This window comes from Elephas maximus, chromosome 3 (assembly GCF_024166365.1).
Source record: "Elephas maximus indicus isolate mEleMax1 chromosome 3, mEleMax1 primary haplotype, whole genome shotgun sequence".
Taxonomy (NCBI): Eukaryota; Metazoa; Chordata; class Mammalia; order Proboscidea; family Elephantidae; genus Elephas; species Elephas maximus.
This window is the reverse complement of record NC_064821.1, coordinates 51329780-51354411: the sequence shown is the minus strand read 5'-3', so window position 1 is coordinate 51354411 and position 24632 is coordinate 51329780. Positions and strand designations below refer to the sequence as shown.

Here is a 24632-nt window from a genome sequence, read left to right as displayed (position 1 = left end):
GGGACAGTGATCATGCCTTTATCACCTCCCATTAGGGTGGGCCGTTAGAATGTTCTCCCTCTAGTGACTGAGTCCCCATAATGCTCTCTCTCACTCACACACACACACACACTCCAGTCAAAATTTAAACACTGGACTTTCCATGGGATCCATAAACTAAGGCAGACACAGATCCATGGAACAAGGTCCCCCTCTTCTTGGGAAAGGCAACTGGGGCAGCTGCCTAAAAGGGCATAGCAGACCCTAAGGAGCTTTGAAAGGAAAGATCTTAACTAGTTTCAAAAGCCAGGCTTGGGGCAACCCAAAGCCACATTTGTGGCGTAATCCCAATTTTATAACAGGAAAAAAAGGACACTACCTATATACACATTTTTAAAATACTGCCACCGGTATTTCAAATACCAGCAGGGTCAACTATGATGGACAGGTTTCAGTGGAGCTTCTAGACTAAGACAAACTGGGAAGAAGGACCTGTGATCTACCAGGGAAAACCTTATGGATAGCAGCAGAACATTGTCTGATATAGTGCCAGAAGATGAGCCTCTCAGGTTAAAAGGCACTCAAAATGTCACTGGGGAAGAGCTGCTTCCTCAAAGGAGAGTCGACCTTAATGATGTGGATAGAGTAAAGCTTTCGGAATCTTTATTTGCTGATGTGGCATGACTCAAAATGAGAAGAAACAGCTGCAAACATCCATAAATAATCAGAACATGGAATATATGAAGTATGAATGAAAGAAAATTGGAAGTTGTCAAAAATGAAATGGAATCCTTGAAAATCGATATCCTAGGCACTAGTGAGCTGAAATGGACTGGTACTAGCCACTTTGAATCAAACAACGATATGGTCTACTATGCCAGGAATGACAGATTGAAGAGGAATGGCATCACATTCATCGAAAAAAGAACATTTCAAGATCTATCCTGAAATAAAACGCTGTCAGTGGTGGGACGATATCCACATTCCTACAAGGAAGACTAGTTAATATGACTATGATTTGAATTTATGCACCAACCACTAATGCCAAAGATGAAGATACTGAAGATTTTTACCAACTTCTGCAGTCTGAAATTGATCAAACATGCAATCAAAGTGCATTGATAATTACTGATGAATGGAATCCGAAAGTTGGAAACAAAGAAGAAGAATTCTTGTTGGAAATGTGGTCTTGGTGATAGAAATGGCACTGGAGGTTGCATGATAGAATTTTTCAAGAACAAAAACATATTCATTGCAGATACATTTTTTTTCAACGACATAAACTGTAAATATACACATGGACTGGTCGGATGAAATACACAGGAATCAAATCAACTACACCTGTGGAAACAGACAATGGAGAAGCTCAATTTCATCCGTCAGAACAAGGACAGGGGAAGACTGTGGAACAGACAATCAATTGCTCATATGCAAGTTCAAGTTGAAGCCAAAGAAAATTAGAACGAGTCCACAAGAGCCAATGTACAACCTTGAGTACATTCCACCTGAATTTAGAGACCATCTCAAGAATAGATTTGACATGTTGAACACCGATGACTGAAGACCAGATGAGTTGTGGAATGACATGAAGAATGTTGTCATGGATTGAATTCTGACCCCCCAAAATATCTGTCAACTTAGCTGGGCCATGAGTACCAGTATTGTGTGACTGTCCACTATTTTATGTGATTTCCCTATGTGTTGTAAATCCTATCACTATGATAAAATGAGATGGATTAGGGGCAGTTATATTGATGAGATCTACAAGATTAGATAGTGTCTTAAGCCAGTCTCTTTGAACTATAAAAAATAGAACTGAGCAGGGAGACAGGGGGACCTCACACCACCAAGAATGCAGTGCCAGGAGCAGGGTGTGTCCTTTGGATCTGAGGTTCCTGCTCTTGAGATGCTCCCAGACTAAGGGAAGATTGATGACAAGGACCTTCCTCCAGAGCCAACAGAGAGAGAAAGCCTTCCCCTGGAGCTAATGCCCTGAATTTGGACTCGTAGCCTACTGGACAGTGAGAGAATAAATTTCTCTTTGTTAAAGCCATCCACTTGTGGTATTTCTGTTATAGCAGCACTAGATGACTAAGACAGACATCATACATGAAGAAAGCAAAAGGTAATTAAAAAGACAGGAAAGAAAGAAAAGACCAAAATGATGTCAGAAAAGACTTTGAAACTTGTTCTTGAATATAGAGTAGCTAAAGTGAATGGAAATGATGAAGTAAAAGAGCTGAACAGAAGAGTTCAAAGGGAGGCTTGAGAAGACAAAGTAAAGTAGTGCATTTTAATGAAATGTGCAAAGACTTGGAGTTGGAAAACCAAAAGGGAAGAACATGCTCAGAATTTATCAAGCTGAAAGAAATGAAAAAAAAAATTCAAGCCTCGGGTTGCAATACTGAAGGATTCTATGGGCAAAATACTGAATCATGCAGGAAGCATCAAAGGAGGAAGGAAGGAATACCAGTCACTGTACCAAAAGAGAATTGGTCGATGTTCAACCATTTCAGGAGGTAGCATATGATAAAGAACCGATAGTACTGAAGGAAGAAGTCCAAGCTGCACTGAAGACATTGGTTAAAAACAAGCCTCCAGGAATTGACAGAATACCAAATGAGATGTTTCAACAAATGGGTGCAGTACTGGAAGTGCTCACTCATCTATGCCAAGAAATTTGGAAGACAGCTACCTGGCCAACCAATTGAAAGAGGTGCATATTTATACCTATTCTAAAGAAAGATGATCTAATGGAATGCAGAAATTATTAAATTTTACCATTAATATCACATGCAAATAAAATTTTGCTACAGATCGTTGCTCATATGCAAGTTCAAGTTGAAGCCAAAGAAAATTAGAACGAGTCCACAAGAGCCAATGTACAACCTTGAGTTGTACAGGGAACTGCAGGAAATTCAAGCCAGATTCAGAAGAGGATGTGGAACCAGGGATGTCATTGCTGATGTCAGATGGATCTTGGCTGAAAGCAGAGAATACCAGAAAGATGTTTGCCTGGGTTTTATTGACTATGCAAAGGCATTTGACTGTGTGGATCATAACAAATTACAGATAACGTTGCAAACAATGGAAATTCCAGAACATTAAATTATGCTCATGAGGACCTGTTCTTAGGCCAACAGGCAGTTTTTCAGACAGAACAAGGTGATACTCCATGGTTTAAAATCAGAAAAAGTATGCATCAAGATTTATCCTTTCACCATACTTATTCAATATGCATGCTGAACAAATAATCCAAAAAGCTGTACTATAATGAACAGGACATCAGGATTGGAGGAGGACTCTTTAACAACCTGCATTATGCAGATGACACAACCTTGCTTGCTGAAAGAGAAGAGGACTTGAAGCACTTATCGATGAAGATCAAAAACTATAGCCTTCAGTATGGATTACACCTGGACAAAAAGAGAACAAAAATCCTCACAACTGGACAGATGAGCAACCTCATGATGTTGTCGTTAGGTACTGTTGAGTTGGTTGCAACTCACAGCAAACCTCTGTATGCCACATTGAAACACTGCCTGGTCCTGCACCATCCTTACAATCATTGCTATGTTTGAGCCCATGTTATAGCCATGGTGCCAATCCACCTTTTTGAGGGTCTTCCTCTTTTTTGCTGACCCTCTACTTTACCAAGCATGGTGTTTGTCATGTATTGAATTGTGTCCCCCAAAAATATGTGTCAACTTAGTTAGGCCATAATTCCCAGTGTTGTCCTCCAATTTGTGATTGTAATTTTATGTTAAAGAATATTAGGGTGGGATTGTAACACCTTACCCAGGTCACATCCCTGATCCAGTGTAAAGGGAGTTTCCCTGAGGTGTGGCCTGCACCACCTTTTATCTCTCAAGAGATAAAAAGGAAAGGGAAGCGAGCACAGAGCGCGGGGACCTCATACCATCAAGAAAGCAGTGCTGGGAGCAGAGCACGTCCTTTGGACCCAGGATCCCTGCACAGAGAAGCTCCTAGTCTGGGAAAAGATTGATGAGAAAGCTGATGGAGACAGAAGGCCTTCTCCTGGAGCTGACACCCTGAATTTGGACTTCTAGCCTCCTGGACTGTGGGAAAATAAATTTCTCTTTGTTAAAGCCATCCACTTGTGGTATTTCTGTAATAGCAGCACTAGGTGACTAAGACAATGTCCTCCAGGGACTGTTCCTTCCTGATAACATGTCCATAGTACATAAGACGAAGTTTACATCCTCACTTCTAAGAAGCATTCTGGCTGTACTTCTTCCAAGACAGATACGTTTGTTCTTCTGCAGTGCGTGGTATATTCAGTATTCTTTGCCAACACCACAATTCAAAAGCATCAATTCTTCTTCGGTCTTCCTTGTTCATTGTCCAGCTCTCACATGCATTAAGAGGCAACTGAAAATACCATGGCTTGGATCAGGCGCACCTTAGTCCTCAAAGTGACATCTTTGCTTTTCAGCACTTTAGAGAGGTCTTTTGCAACAGATTTGCCCAATGCAATGCATTGCTTGATTTTTTTCTTTTTTATTGTGCTTTAAGTGAAAGTTTACAAATCAAGTCTGACTCTCATACAAAAATTTATAAACACCTTGCTATATACTTCTAATTGCTCTCCCTCTAGTGAGACAGCACACTCTTTCCCTCTTCTATTTCTTTTCGAGTCCATTTGGCCAGCTTCTGACCACTCTACCCTCTCATCTCCCCTTCAGACAGGAGATGCTAATGTAGTCTCATGTGTCCACCTGATCCAAGAAGCTCAGTCTTCACCAGTATCATTGTCTATCCCATAGTCTAGCCCGATCCCTGTCTGAAGGGTTAGTTTTAGGAATGGTTCCTGTCTTGGGATAATAGAAGGTCTGGGGACCATGACCTCCAGGGTCATTCTAGTCTCAGTCAGACCATTAAGTCTGGTTTTTTAAAGAAAATTCGGGGTCTGCATCCCACTGCTCTCCTGCTCCCTCAGGGGCTCTCTGTTGTGTTCCCTGTCAGGGCAGTCATCCATTGTAGCTGGGCACCATCTAGTTCTCCTGGCCTCAGGCTAATGTCCAAAAACCAAAACCAAACCCAGTTCCGTGGAGTCGATCCCAACTCATAGCAACCATTTAGGACAGAGTAGAACTGCCCCGTAGAGATTCCAAGGAGCGCCTGGTGGATTCAAACTGCCGACCCTTTGGTTAGCAGTCATAGCACTTAACCACTATGCCACCAAGGTTTCCACAGACTAATGTAGTCTCTGGTCTGTGTGGCCCTGTCTGTCCCTTGGGCTCGTAATTACCCTGTATGGTGTTCTTGATTCTCCTTTGCTCCAAGTGGGTTGAGACCAATTGATGCATCTTAGATGCTGCTTGCTAGCATTTAAGACCCCAGATGCCACTCTCCAAAGCTGGATGCAGAATGTTTTCTTAACAGATTTTATTATGCTAATTGACTTAGATGTCCCCTGAAACCATGGTCCCCAAGCTCCCGCCCCTGCTACACTGGCCTTCAGAGTGTTTAGTTTGTTCAGGAAACTTCTTTGCTTTTGGTTTAGTCCAGTTGTGCTGACCTTTCCTGTATTGTGTGTTGTCTTTCCCTTCACCTAAAATAGTTCTTATGTACCATGTAATTAGTGAAAGCCCCTCTCCCTCTCTTCCTCCCTCCTCCCTCTCATAACCATCAAAGAATATTCTCTTCTTTGTTTAAACTATTTCTCGAGTTCTTATAATAGTCGTCTTATGCAATATTTGTCCTTTTGCAGTTGACTAATTTCACTCAGCATAATACCTTCGAGATTCCTCCATGTTAGGAAATGTTTCATGGATTCATCGTTGTTCATTATCGATGTGTAATATTCCATTGTGTGAATATACCATAATTTATTTATCCATTCATCCTTTGATGGGCACCTTAGTTGCTTCCAACTTTTTGCTATTGTAAACACTGCTGCAGTGAACATGGGTGTGCATTTAGCTGTTCGTGTAAAGGCTCTTATTTCTCTAGGATATATTCCAAGGAGTGGGATTGCAGGATCATATGGTAGTTCTATTTCTAGTTTTTTAAGGAAGTGTGAAATCAACTTCCAAAGTGGTTGTACCATTTTACATTCCCACCAGCAGTATATAAGTGTTCCAGCCTCTCCACAACCTCTCCAACATTTATTGTGTTTTTTGGATTAATGCCAGCCTTCTTGGGGTGAGATGGAATCTCATTGTAGTTTTGATTTGTAGTTTTGTTTTGCATTTCTCTAATGGCTAATGATAGTGAGCATTTCCTCATGTATCTGTTAGCCACTTGAATGTCTTCTTTAGTGAAGCGTCTGTTCATATCCTTTGGCCTTTTTTTAATTGGGTTATTTGTCTTCTTGTAGTTGAGTATTTGCAGCATCATGTAGATTTTAGAGATCAGGCGCTGATCGGGAATGTCATAGCTAAAAACTTTTTCCCAGTCTGTAGGTAATCTTTTTACTCTTTTGGTGAAGTCTTTGGATGAGCATAGGCATTTGATTTTTAGGAGCTCCCAGTTATCTAGTTTCTCTTCTGCATTGTTAGTAATGTTTTGTATACTGTTTATGCCGTGTATTAGTGCTTCTAGCATTGTCCCTATTTTTTCTTCCATGATCTTTATCATTTTAGATTTTATTTTTAGGTCTTTGATCCACTTTGAGTTAGTTTTTGTGCATGGTGTGAGGTATTGGTCTTGTTGCATTTTTTTGCAGATGGATATGCAGTTATGCCAGCCTCATTTGTTAAAAAAACTGTCTTTTCCCCATTTTACTGACTTTGGACCTTTGTCAAATATCAGCTGCTCATATGTGGATGGATTTATGTCTGGGTTCTCAATTCTGTTCCATTGGCCTACGTATCTGTTGTTGTACCAGTACCAGGCTGTTTTGACTACTGTGGTGGTATAATAGGTGCTTGACTTCTTGACTGCTGCTTCCATGGGTGTTGACTGTGGATCCAAGTAAAATGAAATCCTCGACAACTTCAATATTATGTCCTTCTAAGTTGCATCTGATCCAAGACAATGAATAAGGAAGACCGAAGAGGAATTGATGCCTTTGAATTATGGTGTTGGCGAAGAATATTGAATATACCATGGACTGCCAGAAGAACAAACAAATCTGTCTTGGAAGAAGTACAGCCAGAATGCTCCTTAGAAGCGAAGATAGTGGGAGTTCATGTCACATACCTTGGACATGTTATCAGGAGGGATCAGTCCCTGGAGAAGGACATCATGCTTGGTAAGGTAGAGGGTCAACGAAAAGGAGGAAGACCTTCAACCAGATGGATTGACATAGTGGCTGCAACAGTGGGCTCAAACATAGCAATGATTGTGAGGATGGTGCAGGACCAGGTTTCATTCTGTTGTACACAGGGCCACCATGAGTTGGAACTGACTACATGGCATCTAACAATGACAACAACATATATGCATTAAAAAAAAAAAATAACACTGGTTCTCTCTGTTTGGAGGATTAGAGGTGATTTTTATTTTCTTCTTTATATTTGTCTCTAATTTTTCTGAAATGATCAGATACAGCCTTACTTTTGGACTCAGAAATGAATGTTATTTAAAAATAGAATGTGTGTGGAAGCGATTTTGCTGATGGCCTTCACCTCTTTGAGGAGTTACTCTAATAGGCATGGGAGGAGAGTGGTGTCCTCCAAAGAGAAAATAAGGAGAGTTGACTGAAGTTGCAGCAGAAGAGATCCCGGCTCGAAAGCAGAAGGACCTGGGAACAGAGAAAGCTAGCAAATGTTGAATGAGTGAATGGAGGTGTGGAACTTCCTTTTCCCCTGAGATGGAGAGAGGAGTCTTTAAAAGGAACAGTGAAGTGAGTTACAGCCCATTGGACCCAGAGGGGACCTCAGAGCACACCTAGCTCAACTCCATTTTACAGATGGAGAAATGGAGGCCTAGCGAGGGGAAAGGATTTACCCAAAGTCACATTATCAGTGGCAGGGCGAGACACTTGGCCTGAAGGGTTGCCACCAGATTCCAGAGGTGGTTTTTGGCAGCCCCAGAGGACAGTCAGGCCTGGAGATGACATGTGAATCCAAGAGGCAAAATAGGGAAGCTATTTTTAAGGTCTAAGGGAAGAAAGACTCTTCAAACCAGAAGCCAGATGGATGGCCTGATCTGGGTAGAATGAGGTTCGGGCAGGAGGCAGTGTTGCCTCAAGGATACCGCCAGCCCCCCACAGGGCTCTCTTCTCTCCGGCGCAGCTCCTAGGGTGGTGGCACTATGCCAGAGCTTCCCTGCGGCCTTATTTACAACTTTCCTCCTTCTGGCAAAGAATGACAGAACCTTTCCTTCTTTATTCCCCCACCCCAGCCAGACTATTAAAATGTAATCAAAAAAATCACATTAGACATGCAGATTTGACTTAAAATACGTATGTGTATATATAATTTAACGGCAGTTAAGAGCTAATCAGCTTTTTCTTTCTGACTTGGTGTGTTTTGCCTTCCCGGTTCAGCTCTGATCCTTGAAAACATCTTGGGATCTTTGAGTCTCTTACTCCTGGGTTGAGGGATTTGAGCAGAAGTTGAAAATGAAATATTTTGAGTTGAACAGTGCCATTTACACCTGACGTGCTGAGGTGGGGAGGACACTATTTCCTTCTCTGTGTCCTGGCCATGGGGCTTTCCTTGGGTGAAGTCAGCTTCTCTGAGGTGGAGAAGGGAGGAAAAGAAAGACAAGGACTTGGTCCCTCGTGGAGTTCCTGGGTGGTGCAAATGGTTAATGGCTGCTAATGAAAAGGCTGGTGATTCAAGTCCACCCAGAGGCACCTTGGAAGAAAGGCCTGGTGATCTACTTCTGAAAAATCAGCAGTTGAAAACACTATGGAGCACAGTTCTGCTCTGACACACATGGGGTCACCATGAGTCAGAATCCACTCGGTGGCACCTGGCTTTGTTTTTGTTTGTTTTGGGTCCTGATATTCAGAGCTCCCGGTGTGGCTACATCCAGATCCCTAATCCCTTCTCCTGGACCTGGGTACTCGATCTCAGGCCTACTTGATAAAATGGTGGTAAAACTGGGGCAAAATCAAATAGGTGGGATGAAGGCAAAAGCCCACGTTGCTCAACGTGAAAACCCTGACGTGACTAAGATAATTACAGTAACTATCTGTGAGTTTACCAAGGGCCAAGTACTCTTTATCCATCATCTCTAATCCTGACGTCATCCCTGCGAGGGATGCATCACGAGCATTCCACTTCACAGAGTCAGAGAGGGTAAGTGACTTCCTTGTGGCCACACAGCTAACAAAGGGCAAAACCTGATTTCGAACCTCAGTCTGCCAACCTCAAGGCCCAGGCTCTTTTTGCCATACCAGGCAGCCCTTGAGTTACTTGAGAGCCAAGATACCAGTATTCACTGTGGAAACCCATTGCCGTTTAACAAGGTTTTCACCATCCCCATGGAGTCCCTGGGTGGCACAAACTGTTAACGCACTTGGCTGCTAATGGATAGGTTGGCAGTTCGAGTCCACCCAGGGGCACCTCAGAAGAAAGGCCCGGCAATCTAATTTTGAAAGGTCACAGCCATTGAAAACTCAATGGTCAATGTTCTTTTTGGTGCCATCCCCACAAGACCTGAAATCACTCAGATCTTGGCAATTCTGCTTTCAGTAGGTGACAGCTCAGGGCATGACATAAAGGAAGGTGGCTCTACCATTCTCAGAAGCTAAGCCTTCCCTTCAATGGGTGCATGCAGCGTGGAGCATCCCAGAGGAAAAGTGAAGATGAAGCAGGGAGCCCCATCCAGACGGCTGGACCGTAGAGCCTTCCCAGAGCCTCCTTGCAGGAAATCCCAAGTCCTACCCGGAATTTCAAATGAAAGTGGAAACAGCCAGGGAATGACCTCCAAACCCAGAGAGGAAAAGGTATGGCTAGGTAACATCCAGCACTTTCCTGAGCCCTTCATCCAGCAGGAAGACCCTAAATCTACCACCCCCATGCTCCCTGCCCCAGCCCTGGGGAAAGCCGGCTTTGTGGCTGCAGCTAAAGTAGGCACCTGCACCTATTCCCCATCACATGTGCTGCCCCCTAAGAAACACCATCCTTGTTGGCTATACTTGCCACCACCACACCAGTGGCCACTGAGTCAATTCCAACTCATGAAGACCTCATGTGTTGCAGAGTAGAACTGTGCTCCAAAGGGTTTTCATGGCCATGACCTTTTGGAGGCAGATTGCCAGGCCTTACTTCTGAGGTACCTCTGGGTGGGTTTAAATTGCCAACCGTTTGGCTAGTAGTTGAGAATTTAACTATTTGCACCACCCAGGCACATTGAGGTGATTCTGACTCATGGTGACACCATGTACTAGAGTAGAACTGCTCCATAAGGTTTCCTAGTCCCTCAGTGGTACAATGGTTAAGCGCTAGACTACTAGTTGAAAGGTTAGTGGTTCAAACCACCAGAGGTGCCTGGGAAGACAGGCCTGGAAATCTGCTTCCGAAAGGCCACACCCTTGAAAACCTGACAGAGCAGTTTTACTCTGCACGCATGGTGTAACCATGAGTTGGGATGGGCTCAGCAGCAACTAACAACTTTTATGGAAGCAGATTGCCAGGCTTTTCTTCTGCAGCACCACTGGGTGGGTTCAAACAGCCAACCTTTAGGTTAACGGTGGAGTACAAACTGCTTGCACCACCGAGGGATCTCATCTGCCAGCCGAGGGCAGGAAATTCGGGGGGATGCACATGACCCCTCCTAAGCTTATTTATTTGGAGCTCAGGTAGGGGTGGGGGAGAAGGGAGTGGGGCTGGAGCTCTGTGATGAGCCTGCCCAAGGCCCTCATTTCTCAGATGAAGAGCCTAGAGGAGGGCGGGCTGGAGATGGGCAGATGAAGGACGGCTGGCCTCCCTGGGCTGATAGCTGGTGAGGAAACTGGGCGCTGACTCGTAAATCCAACAGTTCACTATATATCACGCAAATCAGCTTGGCTCTGGTCCATATATCACCCAAAGAAGTGTCCCAGCCAGCACCAGAGAGAACCCACACGTATGGTCACAACAGCCACAGTCACTTTAACCCATTCTGCATTTTCTCTCTCTGGTGGGTTCAGTGGGACAGAACTGCTCCCCCCAAAGCTAGGAGGAGTATCGGCTACTGAGAGCAACCAGCAGAGGAGAGATAGGAGAGAGATTGAAGTGGGGGTGAGCTAAGCATAGATTTTGCAGTCAGATGGACCTGGGCTCAAACCCTGGCTCCGCCACTAGCCAGGTGCCTTGGGCAAGTTTTTGACCCTCTCGGAGTCTCAGTTTCCTCATCTATAAAATGGGGGTGGTGATAACCCCCTTGCTGAGTCATGGCAGCCGGTATGATTATTAAGAACTTCTCAGATGGGAAGAGCCCCAAATGTGGCCCCTACTTGTGGGCAGATCCAGAGTCGGCTGGAACAGAATCTTTCTTCTTGACCCCTTGGACTTTACTGTGACTCAGAATCGCCTGGTGCACTTGTTAAAATGCAAGTTCCTGGGCCATATACCGGATCTAATAAATCAGACTCTCTGAGGCTGGGGCCCAGGAATCTGGATATAAACCACCTTCCCAGGTGATTCTGTTGCAGGGCGGTCTGAGGACTAGTCTCTGAAAGCCCCTGGTACCCCTTCCCAGTTCGCAGTGGCCTCCTCCAGCCTTTAGCCTTCCCACCAGAGCTCCTACTGTGTCTCTGGGGACAGACTCAGGCTCTGGGTCTCAGACTCCCTTCTCTGAGCATCCCTTCCTCCAGCCATAGGGAGGGGAGAAATGATGGCATTTGGGCCGGGGTCAGGGCTTTGGTCCAGAGAGGGGACACAAACAGCTCACCCTGATCTGTCGACTGGCAGGCCCAGGCGATGAGAAAAAATAAGCCCGAGGGCTTGCTTACCATCTGCCTGGCCCAGAGCACAGGGCTGGGGCAGGGAGCAAGAGGAGCAATTAATTCTGTTTACCATTTGCTGAGCACTACTGTTTTTTTTTTTTTTTTTATTGTGTGCCCAGCACATGCTAGGTGCTTTACTTGTTTATACCATCTCTATCCAACATTACGAGTCGGAAATCAACTCGATGGCAACGGGTTTGGTTTTTTGGTTTGGTATCCAAATTCAGGGGGCAGTGGTGGTTCAGTGGAAAACTTCTCACCTCCCATGTGGGAGACTCGGGTTCTATTCTAGCCAATGTACCTCATGCATAGCTACCACCTATCTCTCAGTGGAGGCTCGAGTGTTGCTATAATGGCGAACAGGTTTCAGCAGAACTTCCAGACTAACACAGACTAGGAAGAAAGGCCTGGCAATCTACCACCAAAAATCAGCCAGTGAAGACCTTATGGACCACAAGGGTCTGAGCTGCAACCAATCATGGGGATGGCACAGTCCTGGGTAGTGTTTTGTTCCATTGTGTGTGGGGTAGCCATGAGTTGGGGGCCAACACAAGGGCAGCTAACAACAACATCCAACCTTAGCTCAGCGAGGCAGCTTGCAGCGGGGCTAGGCTCTGAGTCTCTGCAGGTTGGCTTCAGAGCTCATCCTTTTAGCCACCGTGCTCCACTGCCGAAAGGAATTCCACCCCGCCTGACCCACTCTTGCCCTTTCAGGGAAGAAGAGAGGGCGGCTGTGTTGGCTTTTTCCCCCAACCCTCTCAGGCCACTCCCTCCCCTCCAGCACAGTCAAACCTCCTGGCCTGATCCACCAACAATGGCTCCAGAGCCCAGGCAGCAGCCCGGGCATTTCTGAAGAGAAGGCAATAAAACCTTAATAAAACCAGTAACACTTGCGGAACCTGTGAAATACGGCTCAGAGGTCCCCAGACGCCCCTTGACTGAGGGTCAGAAGGTTCCAGAAAACCCTCACTGCCTGCCTTGGCCAACCCGTCCAGGCCGCTCCCTCCACCACCCCTCACCCATGCCAGCGTGGTGTGATGTGAGGCTGGGGACTTTGCAGCCGCCAAGCCCAGAGGACCCACTGGGCCCAGCAGCCAGTCCCATACCCCAGCCCCCAGACTGTTGGGTTAATAAAAAATAAAATAAAAAGATCACAATATTTGACCAATAACCATAGTCATAAAAGCCAAATTAGATTCCTTCCTGGCTGATGAGCTCGGGAGCCCTTCTCTCTCTCCAAGACCTGATTAACAAATATGTAAAACGATTTCCCTTGCATCTCCACTCCAGCCAGCTCTTCCTGGGAGCTCCAGCTTGGGGTGGGGGAGGTGGGGAGGTAGAGGATGGGTGCCTGGAGCAGCAGAAGTAGCCCCAAAAGTTGGGAGTTAGGGACCTGCTCCACCTATGTCCTGCTGTGTGACCTTGGACAAGTCACTTAAGATCTCTGGATGGGTTGTTCCCCCATCACCTGGGAAGAGGTGCTCTCAAAGCCCCTCCTCCTCTGATTCTCGGTCGATGCCCAAAGTGGAGAGCAGAGAATGGGGGGCTAGAAGCTGAAGGGGCTCCACTTCATCCTGATCCAGAGGCTATTGTATACTGGAGGGGGGCTCGCAGGGTGGGTCCTACTGTAACATCAGGTCAAGTGACAGGAACAGCTGCGTGCTGGGTGCTATCAACTTCTCTGCGACACAGCAGGTGGGCACCTGTCAGTTCTTAGCTCTGGGTAAGACTGATGTCCCCACCCCAGGACACCCAGGCCCAGGGCCATTGCAAGACTCATCTCAGCCCCATACCACACAAAATGAAGCTTGAGGATAAATTGGAAGCTGAAAGGAAAAAAAGACACATGATGTAAAATGTTCACAGCTGCAGAGGTGCCACCATGACTGGTTTGGGACCCTCAAACCACAATCCTCCTTTCCTAGTTAGGGTGGAACCTTGGGAGTGGGCTGTAGCCCAGCCTCACTGCCTGGAAAGGAAGTTATAAACCTCAGGGCAAATGTCTCCCCCCTTCTCCCCCACCCCCCAGAAACCTGGGGATCTCCACCTCCTGCTGCCTGGGCCTGTCAAGGGTTCAAGGAGGCCAGTACCAGATAAAAAAGCAGACAAGGCAAGGAGATGCTGGAGGCCCCTCAGGCCCCGCAAAGCTGTTGGATGGGGGGGGGCTGCCTCCTCCAACCCTGGCCAAACGATTACCTACATGCACACCCTCTGAGCATCCAATCAACCTCTTAGCAGCCGCCACTACCACCACCACCACCAACCTAGATCTGGGCTCAGTCACCTCTTCCCCATGTGCTCACAGGAGGGGAATCTGTCCAATCTAATCTAAAATTCTCCTCCCCTGGCTTTCCAGACTCAGGGGACTCCTCTAGAAGGCAGGGTAGGCCCTCAGCTTTTCCCCGGGTGCAGGAAGCTCTTTTAAGATGGCGGGGGGGGGGGGTGCTCTTGGAAGGGAGGACCCTTCCCTTCATCAGCACTTGGGGTCAAACCCTGCCAAATGATGGCCCTGGAGGTCCGAATCCCTCAGCCCCATTCACTAATTTATACATTTACCAATTCATTCTTTCATTTACTTGTTGGTGCTTGCTGTATAAAACAAGGATTTTCTGTTAAATAAGCATAGTCTTGGCTTTGTGATACCTCAAATTCCTTTCCTCCCAGAGGCTCAAAGAACCTTCTCACCCCAGATCTATTCTCATGCTTGTTAATGCCCAAGAATGTCTCTTGGCTGACATGTCCCTGTTCATCACAAATTCCTGCCTACGTTACTCTGGGACCATCTATTCAAAGTCTCTGAAAGACTGGGATGGAAAGTTAGGGGTCCTTACGTGGAACATGTAGCAGCTACTAGTCTGCAGTGCTGTTCCCCAGCCAGCCTTTTCCCAGCATCCCCGACCAAAGAAGGGAAGGAGAGAGGTTTCCCCTCCAACTGTGGACACTTTCCCAAAAAGCCCGATTTCCCTCCAGCATTGGCCTAATGTCTTTCAGGCCTAGATTGCAGGAAAGAGACAAAACCAACACCCTAGGTTTGTGAAGCCACAAAATGATGTTTTAAAACCAGATTTCCCACACACAATCATGGCCAGAGTGATGCAAGTCTCAGCTATGTCTACATGGGGTGAAAAGGGGAAACATCTAGAGGAGAACTAGAAAAGTCCTGCCAGGCTGCTGGATGCTGCTCACATCTGGACATTGTCGTAACAGTGATCTGCTTGGTTGCTTGGCAATCAAGAATCAAATGGTCAACCCATGTTTCACTGCTGACCAGGACACAGCTGAGTCCACATGTATAAATTACCCAGATTATTGGCTTCAATAATTCCCATCATTAAAGACCCAAATCAAGTCAATATAAAGGCTGGAGGGTGGGGGCTTTAGTCATTCCATGGTGGTTGTGCTTACGAAGCATGTGGCCAGCCTGCCTGGGAAGAACCCTATCTCCTTGGTTACTAGCAGTTGGGCAATCTACTTGGTACCTTTATGCTTCACATTGTTCATCCTTAAGGTGGAGATAATAATGGCAGTCCTCTCCTAAGGTAGGCATAAGGGTGAAAGGAGATAATACCTATAAAGCTCTATACCCTGTAGAACACATTCAACGTGTGTTGGCCATTATTCTAATCCTCGTTATCATTGGGGTGATCATCGTGCTAACTCCCCCAGCTCACAACACCAGAAATTCTCCAGACGGTGCGAAGGCCAAGACAGTGGGGGAAAATACATAGTCCTTCCCAAAGGTCCTAGAAAACCAATTGGTCTCAACTGTTCTGACCTGGGCCCCTCTGAAGCCACTCTTCCCAGGGACGAGAAAATCACCCCATTCTCTTCCATGACAGGAGTGATTTCCAGTTGGCAGGGACATCTCCTCTCCTAACAAGGTTTGGCAAAGGATGCATGGTCCAGGTGCCAGCATACGTGCTGGATGCCTCCAGGCAGATGGGTGAGGTTGAGCCTTCCCCACTGCACCCCTCCCTCACCATGACATTGAGCTGGAGAGAGTGCCCAGGTGCACTGAGCACCACCCATGGGCACTCTCTTCCTGTCCTTGGCATGACACCCACAGTGATCACTTTCCTGGATCATGTCCTCTGAGCTTCAGAGGAAACCGGGTCTCTCTTCTGTCCAGGTGGGAGAACTGGGTGCCACCGCTGCTCATCCATCACTTGTGCTCCCAGGGTAAGAGGCTCCAGGGGTGGGGACAGGGACTCCAGAGAGCTCTTCGAGGACAGAGACTTTTCCACTCTGCATGCTCAGCGCCTGACACCAGTGGGGCTGCTCACTTATGGGATGGCAAATGCTTATGGAATAGGAGATTAGGATAAGGCCTTTGGTAGTAGAGGGTGTTGCTATCTTCTGGGACATTACTCCCTGGCTCCAAGGAGTGTCCCCCACCAGGGACCTGAATGTACCCACTGGTATCCAAATACAAGCAAATCCTTCCTATTGTTCCCATCCCCCTCCTGATTTCCAGTCATCAGACTCACTGCATACCAATGGCCACCCAACGGCCACTTTCAAATTGCCCAGCTTTCCATAAATGAGGAAGTGAGATGCCCAAATCCAGGGCATGCCAGGGGTGCAGCATGTTGTGAAGCCCCCTCTTAGTGGGTTCTCTTCCAAGTTCAGGGAGAAATATACCCATACCCTGGCTTCTGGAACTTCCTCCAGAGGCTGGTCCCAGGGCCCTGCCCTCAGCTTTTTCCTTTGAGGATTTGGTAGAGTCTCAGCCGCTGCCAGAACAAATGCCAGCAAGTGTGATAAGACCTGGAAGTGAAATATAAATAGCTGCTGATGCCCATCAGATCTTCCTCTCTCATGGCTTTGGCTCCAAACCTTCCCCCTTCTCATCCCCTGAGTCAACCTGGGGGTAAGCAGGGGCTCTTTACTAGCTCTGTGGCCTTATGCAGGTTACTCATCCTCTCTAGCTGCAGTTCCTTCATTCTTAAAACGGAAAAACGATGCCTGCCTCTAGGATTACTAAGGGGATTACATCAATTAACATATGTAAAGGCTTTAAATTAGAGAAATGCCTGGCACATTTGCTAGTATCGTGGTTGTTGATGATGAAGGTAGTAATGACGAATAGGTGGGGACCCGGGGCAGGTCAGGAGGGTCAGGCTTGATGTCAGAGGGGACAGAGAGGACTCAGGCAGAAAAATCCAGCAGCATTCCACCTCCTGCTCCTGGAAGGGAGCTGTTAGGTTTATTGCTACATCTTTCAGTCTCCTTCACTGGTGCATTTGGACACTTCCCACACTCTTAAGGAGGCAGCTTGGCAACACAAGAAGAGCCCCAGGCTGAGATGCCGAGATTCAGACTCTGCCACCAACACGCTGTGTGACAATAGCCAACTCACTTGCCTTCTCTGAAGTAGTTTCCCCACCTGCAGAACCCTAACCGCTTACGGAGAGGAATTGTCTTTCATAGTCTAAGCCTTGCAGTGAGGCTTCTGCTTAAGCCCATCCCGCAAGGCAGATAGGTCTGGGCTGTCCTGGCTGGGGACAGAGCCTGAGATGCAGAGGTGAGACGTCCGTCTTGGGCCCCTGAGTGATGACCGGAGATAAACTCTGGTGACCATTCTTCCCCCTACCCCCTCACCAGCCAGCCGGCAGAGGAAATGACGTTTTTTTTTTTTGAAAACCATCAAGTAAATGAATCTTTTGACAAAAGGTACTTATTGAATGAATAAATAATAAATAAACAACCAGAAGCAATGCAGGGCAGTGGGCTATTTTGAAGGAGTTTGCTTTATTCAGACCCAAATCTTAACTCTCCTCTTCTAGCTGTGTGGTCTTGAGAAATTCTCCTGGCTTCTCTGAACCTTGATTTTCCCATATATTAAGTGGGGATAAGAATTCATATGCCATGAGATGGCCGCAAGGCTTAAATGAGATAAACCAGCTGCTGTCTGGTCGACTCTGACTCGTGGCACCCCATGTGCGTCAGAGTAGAACTGTGCTCCATAGGCTTTTTTTTTCTTTTGCATAGGGTTTTTCATGGCTAATTTTTTGGAAGTAGCTCACCAGGCCTTTCTTCCAAGTTTCCTCTGGGTAGACTCAAACCTCCAACCTTCTGGGTAACAGGTGAGCTTGTTAAACATTTGTACCACCCAGGGACTCTTTAAGTGAGATACCTGTTGCTGTCGAGTTGATTCCAACTCATAGCATTCCTACAGGACAGAGTAGAACTGTCCCATAGGGTTTCCAAGGCTGTAATCTTTACAGAAGCAGATTGCCACATCTTTCTCCCGAGGAGCGACCAATGGGTTCAAACCGTCGACCTTTTAGGTTAGCGGTCGAGTGCTTAACCATTTTTCCACCAGGGTTCCTATAAGTGAGAGAGCATGGGTAAATACTTAGTGCTTGGCACATAGTAGGTATTCAATAACACTATTGCCAGTCTTCTGCCCCCATTGTAAGGTGGAAAACCTCAGACTATCAGCCTTTTCTGAGGCCCATCTCCAAAGAGCTTGGATTAACATAGAGACGTATTAATTTCAATCCTCCCACCCATGTATCTTTCAGATGGGAGGAGTGGAGCGTGGTCGTCTGGTCTCAAGTGGCCAGGCAGGGAGAGAGCTCACCGGGTAGGGGTTGGGGGAACTTTGCTACCTTCCCTGGATCAGTCCCAGCAGCGTCCATGCCTCTGGCCTTCGTAGAGCAGCTGGAGTGCGAGCCGCACTGTCTACCGTGAAATGCGACTTTGGGAAAACATGCATATTTGTGAGCTGGTGCATGTTTCTATTTCGGGCGGACGCTGCTCTCTTTATTTATTTTCCCTGGGCTTTGGCGGTTTGGAATCTAGCTTGGAAGGGTGTTTTGACAGCCTTTGACACCTCTCCCAGCTCCTCTGGCAGGAAACATGCTCAGATGGAGGGAGGGTGGGCAGAGATGAGGATTTCAAATGAAATCTCTTCCTTGGCAAGGACTGACGGACAACTGGACGCCCCTGTCTCACTGTCCCAGCTCTTGTTGCCCTCGTATCTGAGTGGGACAAAAAGAACAGGAGGGGTTCAGGTAGAGAATGAGTTTTAAAGGAGGGGAGGGAACCAAAGAGACTAACCAGTGAGCTCCTGACCGCAATAATGTTAATATCATTAATAACACCCATATTATTGTTATTATCAACCCCCACCACCACCATCACTGCCATTTTTGAGTGCATACTTTTACAACCGACAGTGGGCTGGCTGATTGCCCTTAGGGAAACCACTTCATCTCTCAGCATTTTACTTTGCTCACCTATAAAGATGTTTTGAGCAGTACGCAGCTCACAGAGATGCGAGAAGAGGCTGCTCAGCCAAATGGTAATGATGGACGTTTCCTCCCAGCCTCAGATCTTGGCCAGGAACCAACTGGCCACGGGCAACCTAGTTGGTCCAATCTTAGGGACATGGGGATGATGGCCAAGCCCCTGTCCACCTTGCAGGGCCTCTAAAGCTACTCTCAGCCACTCCCTTCTCCGTGGTCATTCACAACCAGCCCAGAGTCTGCCTCTTGGGGGGAAGGACCTCAACTCAGACAACTCCATCTTCAAGTGGGGGGAGGGGGTGGGGGAGCAAGGGAAACAGGTCTAAACTATCTGAGAAAATGGCTTAAACCATAATTCCAAGCTCTAGTGATCCGGATACCCAGTTTTAAGTCCCCACTCTTCTACTCATTCATTCATTCACCAAGCAATTACCGGCAGAATCAGTGGTTTGCGCCGAGGATATACAGGCAGTGGAATCAATACTTGTTCCCATGGACATTGCACTTTCACTGTGTGAGTCAAGAAAATGACTTGACATCTCTGGTATTATAAAGAAAATCATCTGAACACCCATTGCTCAGTAGACAGGATGACTTTACCAGTGGTGGGTGCTCTGAGGGAAGCGAAAGGTACCATAATCTCTTGGGTTGGGTCCTGGTGTTCCATCCCATCCACACTCAAGAGACTCACTAGAGATTCAATGTCCCGGATTATTAGGACCTAAAAGGGACCCTAAATGTCACCTCACCCAAACCTGTCCTTTTACAGATGGGAAGACTGAGGTCTAGAGAAGGGAAGTCACTTGCCCAAGGGCACACTGTGAGTCTAAGTCAAGTTGAGACCAGGACCCAGGTCCCCCACTTCCAGTCTAGGGCTCCTTCCACCACACCATGCTGGGACTGTGCCTCTTTCAACCCAGTTTCTGAATTTAGGGACAAAGCAGGAGAGGTATCAAAGGCCAAAACAGGGCATGGGTGACAGGTGCTTCAAAAAGCCAAATCCCCAGGTAGATGGGGGCTTGCAGTGGTTCTGGAACTCTCCACCCTCAAGGTTTGTGACCCATTGGAGAGATGGGGGTGGGGTGGGGGGGAAGGGGAGACTGGGAAATTTCAGAGCGGGGAGAAGGGGGGAAAGAAACTGCTGAGGCCATTGTTCCTGGTGTGGGCAGATGTCCAAGAGAGAGGAGTGGGGGTGCGACTCTGCAACTGAAAAGGCAGGCGGGGAGCATGGAGTCAGCTCCCCCTAAGGGCTAGGTGCCAGCATGGTATTAGCAACGGCAAAGAGCCCAGCCAGGTCAGACCGAGGATGAAGGAAAGTTGCTGTGGGGAAAGTGAAGGCAGCTGGGAGAGGCAAAAATAATAAGTGTGTGTGTGGGGCGGGGTGGGGAGAGGTGTTCAAGATAATCATCAGGGGAGGGGAACAGGGCAGGAAACAAAGAAGAGTCATAAAGTGAGTGCAAAGAATGCTGTAGAGACAGCTGAGTGGGCTCTGGTCCTAGAAGGAGATGGGCTCAGAGTAAGGTTTGAGGAAGGGGATCAGGCAGGGAGGGGAGGGGAGTGGTGAGCTGAGAAAAATGGACCCTAAGCTTAAAACTAAGAGGTCCGGCTGGGGCTGGGCTCCCTCTGCTCTGCAGCTTCTATCGGCCACGGCCTCCTCCTTGGGTTTGGCAAATATGCTGGCTCCAGTCTGAGCTCTGTGGTAGGATCCCGGTTGCTCCACATCCCGGCTGCTTCCTCCACAGGGGCGGGACAGATTGTGTATGTGTACATGTGTGTGTGGTGTGTGTCTGTGCGTGGAGCCTGAGCGGCTCTGTGAGTCATCGCATCAGTGGGGGCCAGGCGGGAGGGGGGTGGGCTCCGGAGTCTGGGGCTTAGTGTGTCCAAAAACAGCAGCCTGGAGTGAGGCCAAGGAGTGAAAACGCTGCTTGGAGAGCTGGTGCCTGGGAAAATCTGTGTTTTTCCCAGGGTGCTGGATTTTGGGTCTGTATGTGGATTGTGTGTGCTTGTGGACTGTGGGTGAGCGTGTGTTCACGCGAGTGGATTATAGATCTGCGAGTGGACTCTTTGCAAGCAGCCTGTAGATCTGTGTATGTGAACGTGGGAAATAAGTGTGCGTGCGTGGACTGTGGGTCTGTGTGTGTGCTCGGGGACAATGGTTCTGTGTGCGCAGGTACGTGGGCGCGCGTGGGTTTTGAGTCTTCCCAGAGGCCACCTCGAGGCACTGTCCACGGTGCTGACTGGGGCGGGGATCCGCCGGGACCTGCGCCCGGCCTCAAGAGAGACCTCGGGAAGCCGGCGACCGCCTTGAAGCTGAGAGGGGCCAAGGAGATTCGCGAAGCCTCCAAGGAGGCGCCTTCCTAGCCCAGCTGCGGGCCTCCCCAGGGAGTTGGGAAAAGTTCTCCCAGCGGCGGGCTTAGCTCAGGAGATGCCGCGACTCTCACGCTGGGAACCCTCCCTGACCCTCAGCGCCGCCACCACCGGCTGCCCACTCCACTTTACCCTCTCGTGCTCGGCTTTCATCGCCAGGCTGGCCTGCCCCAGAGCCCCTGCGCGCCCCGCAGAACCTGCAGCAGGTTCATTGGGTCCCAGGGCTCCGGAAATGTCCCACCGAGAGCAGGAGTGAGCTAAGTCAAGGGGTGGGTGGGGAAGGGGTCATTAACCTTTTCCTGTCCTCTCCCTCTGCTCTAGCCCGGCCTAGAGCCCGATCTGGGGATGGCTTCAGACCCACACTTAACTTTTATAGAATCAGACGTTCCCCCGCCTGGACTAGTAGGGGGCCGAAGGTCGGAAGTCTAGCCGTTTCTGGACATCAAACTCGTCGGTGCAACCGAGGCTGCTCCAGCCCCGTGGGGAGTTGGTGCGGAGCTGGGGCCCGGCCGACGGGGCAAGCTTGGCTCTGCCCACCACCGGCTGGCTTTCTCTGGGGGGCTCCGAGGCCCGCATCCCTGGTTGGCCGGACAGCGGGAAACTTCACACACATCTCTGCTCAGGCCGGGGTGGGGGCTGCGCGGGCCGCTTGCCCCCTCCTCGGAGCAGCGTATCCCCTAGCTCCGACCCGGATGGCGTCCGACAACCGTCGCACTCACCTCGGCTGGCAGAGCGGAGCTGGGCTGAGCCGCGGGAGCGGGAGGGGACGCGCTGGAGGGGCTGGGGGCTGCGGCCACCTCGTCGTGCCGACTCGTCCCCTCACGGGAGCCGCAGGGAGAGGCTCTTGGGAGCTGCTGAAGACAGGGGTTCCTTGCTCCGCTCCAGTGCGCACAGACCAGGACAGCTGCGTGCGAATCCCGGTCCCCAGCGCGCAGCCCAGAGCACTCAGCGCCGCCGCTGCCTTTTATTTGCTGCCCGCCTTTGTTTGTGTCTCGGCTCCTACCATGGGCTGTGGGGGTGTCCGGGGCAGGCTTGGGAGCCGCGCCTGCCCCCAGGCACTGGCGCCTCTGTCCTGCCCGCCGCCGAGCCTTGCGGCAGTGGCCGGCGAGAGCCTGCGCTTCGCCGCGCGCTGCTGTCTCCGGGGCCTGCCGCCAGGCGCCGCCATAACCGCCGCTCCCCCTTCGGGAGCCGCGCGGTGGTACAGCCGGGCTCGCAGCACCGGCGGGCGGGGGCTGTGAGACGCGCAGCGACCCCTGGGGGTCTGTCCCCATCTCTGCAAACTGACCAGGCCTGGCCCCTGCCTAGCCCCCGAGTTGCCTTGGTTCCCAAGTTCCTCCCACGTGCTCCTCTGCAGCCCTCCCACCCAGCCTTGGCTGGTCACCAGCATCCTGGACACTCGAGGGCATCCCCGGGTCCTCTCCGGAGAGAGCTGCCAAGCCCAGGCTCCTGGCGCCAGCCCTTCCTCCTTCCTTCCCCATTCACCTCTCTGGCACCAGACCCCGGAGCCACGCCAGCCCCTGGGACCGGGCATCCCTCCAGTTCTAGCATACGGTCAGCCTGACAACCCTGGCAGGGTGGCCACAAGGAGGAGACAGCTGCGGATCCAAGGCCAGTTCCCTGGCCTGTTTCTCCCCATCAGGGCTCAGAGGAGGCTGACATTGGTATCACCCAGGGAGAGCCAAGAGGAACAGCCCAATCGAGCTGCAGAATTGAGGAGTTTTAGTGATGGAAGCCAGAATGAGGGGAGGCCCATTGCCACTGCCATGGGAGAGGTGGCCACGATTTTATCACATCTTCAGAATGGGTGCTGAGGGAGGGACTGGAAAGAGAGAGAGATGGGTGAGACAAGGTCCCTGCCTCCAGGAAGTTTGTAGCTTATGGGAGAGAAAAGACGACAGGTGAGATGAAACGCCAAACCTCATCTCTGATCATGGGTGTTCAGTCCATGTCAGTCTCCCCAACATTATATTAAGAAAAGGAACACTGAGTTGGGGGCACTTCAGCTTCCAGTTCCTGAGTGGGGCTGGTAGCCCCACATCCACCACCCCTGCTGTGTCTCTCTGGTGTCCCTTTGAGCTGTACCCACTGGCTGGCCACCAACCGGGAACATTGGTATTTATGACCAAGGATGTCCTAGAGCTCCTCTATGCAGAAGCAAATGGCCCGAGCCTGCATCCCTGACCTGGTGCTCACCCTCCATGTGCTCAGGATTGTCAAGGGAGCCATTGCCAGGCTGACCAAGTCCATCAGGCGACCCCACCCAGCAACCCCATCCAGCCTTGAAGACTTTAGAGTTGGGGGCAGCTCCCGGCCTGAAGATTGCTACTCTGAGCTGTGAGGGGAGACAGAGGCAGATGCCCTCTGCTGAGAATTGCAGTGTGTATGTGTGTGTGTGTTGCTGCCCCAAGATCAGAGACCAAATCAGACACCTGCATACAGAGGAACAGACCCAGCACCCCCCCTGCAAACTTCCAATCCATATCCCTAGGGAAGGCAGCAAGGGCTTTCTTTGCTGGGTGAATGACTCGATTCTTTCCAAATTGCTTTAAAGCCCTTCCCAGGCTGCTTCCAGGTGCCTCCTCAAAGTTCTCCACTGTTCCTTAGTCTGACAAACTCACAGGGTACCCCACTGGTGTGCCCCATGCTGCTGGGCTACCCTCAGCCCATGCCTGGGAACACAGCCCTCACTCTCCTGGGAAATATTTCTGGTGGATTTAATCAGGACCCTGAAGAAAGTCTCCCCCACCTTCAAATTCATCCTAGCCTCCTGCCACCCAGCTGGCCAGAGCAGTGGATACATCGGCCACACCCTCCTCAGAGCCCACCATGGCCTCCCAGGACCTCTGGATGATGGGGTTGGAGGGGGGAAGCTGGGCTTGCTCTGCCCTTGTGAGGATCTTCTGGGATGGAGGGTGCAGAGTTAGGTGCAGTGGGGGAGGTGCTGGGAAGCATTGTACCCAGGAACTCTGGGAAGGAGGCAATTTTCCCAGGCCGTCAGCAGGGTTTTAAAAATGCAAATGGAACCGGGCCTTTGAAATATGCCTGCCATAAAGTGAAATCGGTGGTGGCTGCAGGAGCTGGCTGAGTGTAGAAAGTCATGAGGCTCGTCCTCAAATTTCCTTCCCCTCCACCCCGCAACCCCTCCCCTGCATGCAGGAAGTCAGGTTACAGCAGCCTGGGAA

At 49.3% G+C, this 24632-nt stretch overlaps 1 protein-coding gene across 1 annotated transcript in view; it reads right to left on the bottom strand.

The window, feature by feature from the left end:
• The window catches only part of DISP3 (dispatched RND transporter family member 3), a 59410-nt gene extending 37047 nt beyond the window's left edge, over positions 1-22363 (bottom strand). The window contains exon 1 of the mRNA XM_049875874.1: positions 22170-22363. The gene's annotated coding sequence lies outside the window, so the exon portion shown is untranslated. The remainder of the gene's footprint in view (positions 1-22169) is intronic.
• Between the last annotated feature and the right edge of the window lie 2269 nt (positions 22364-24632).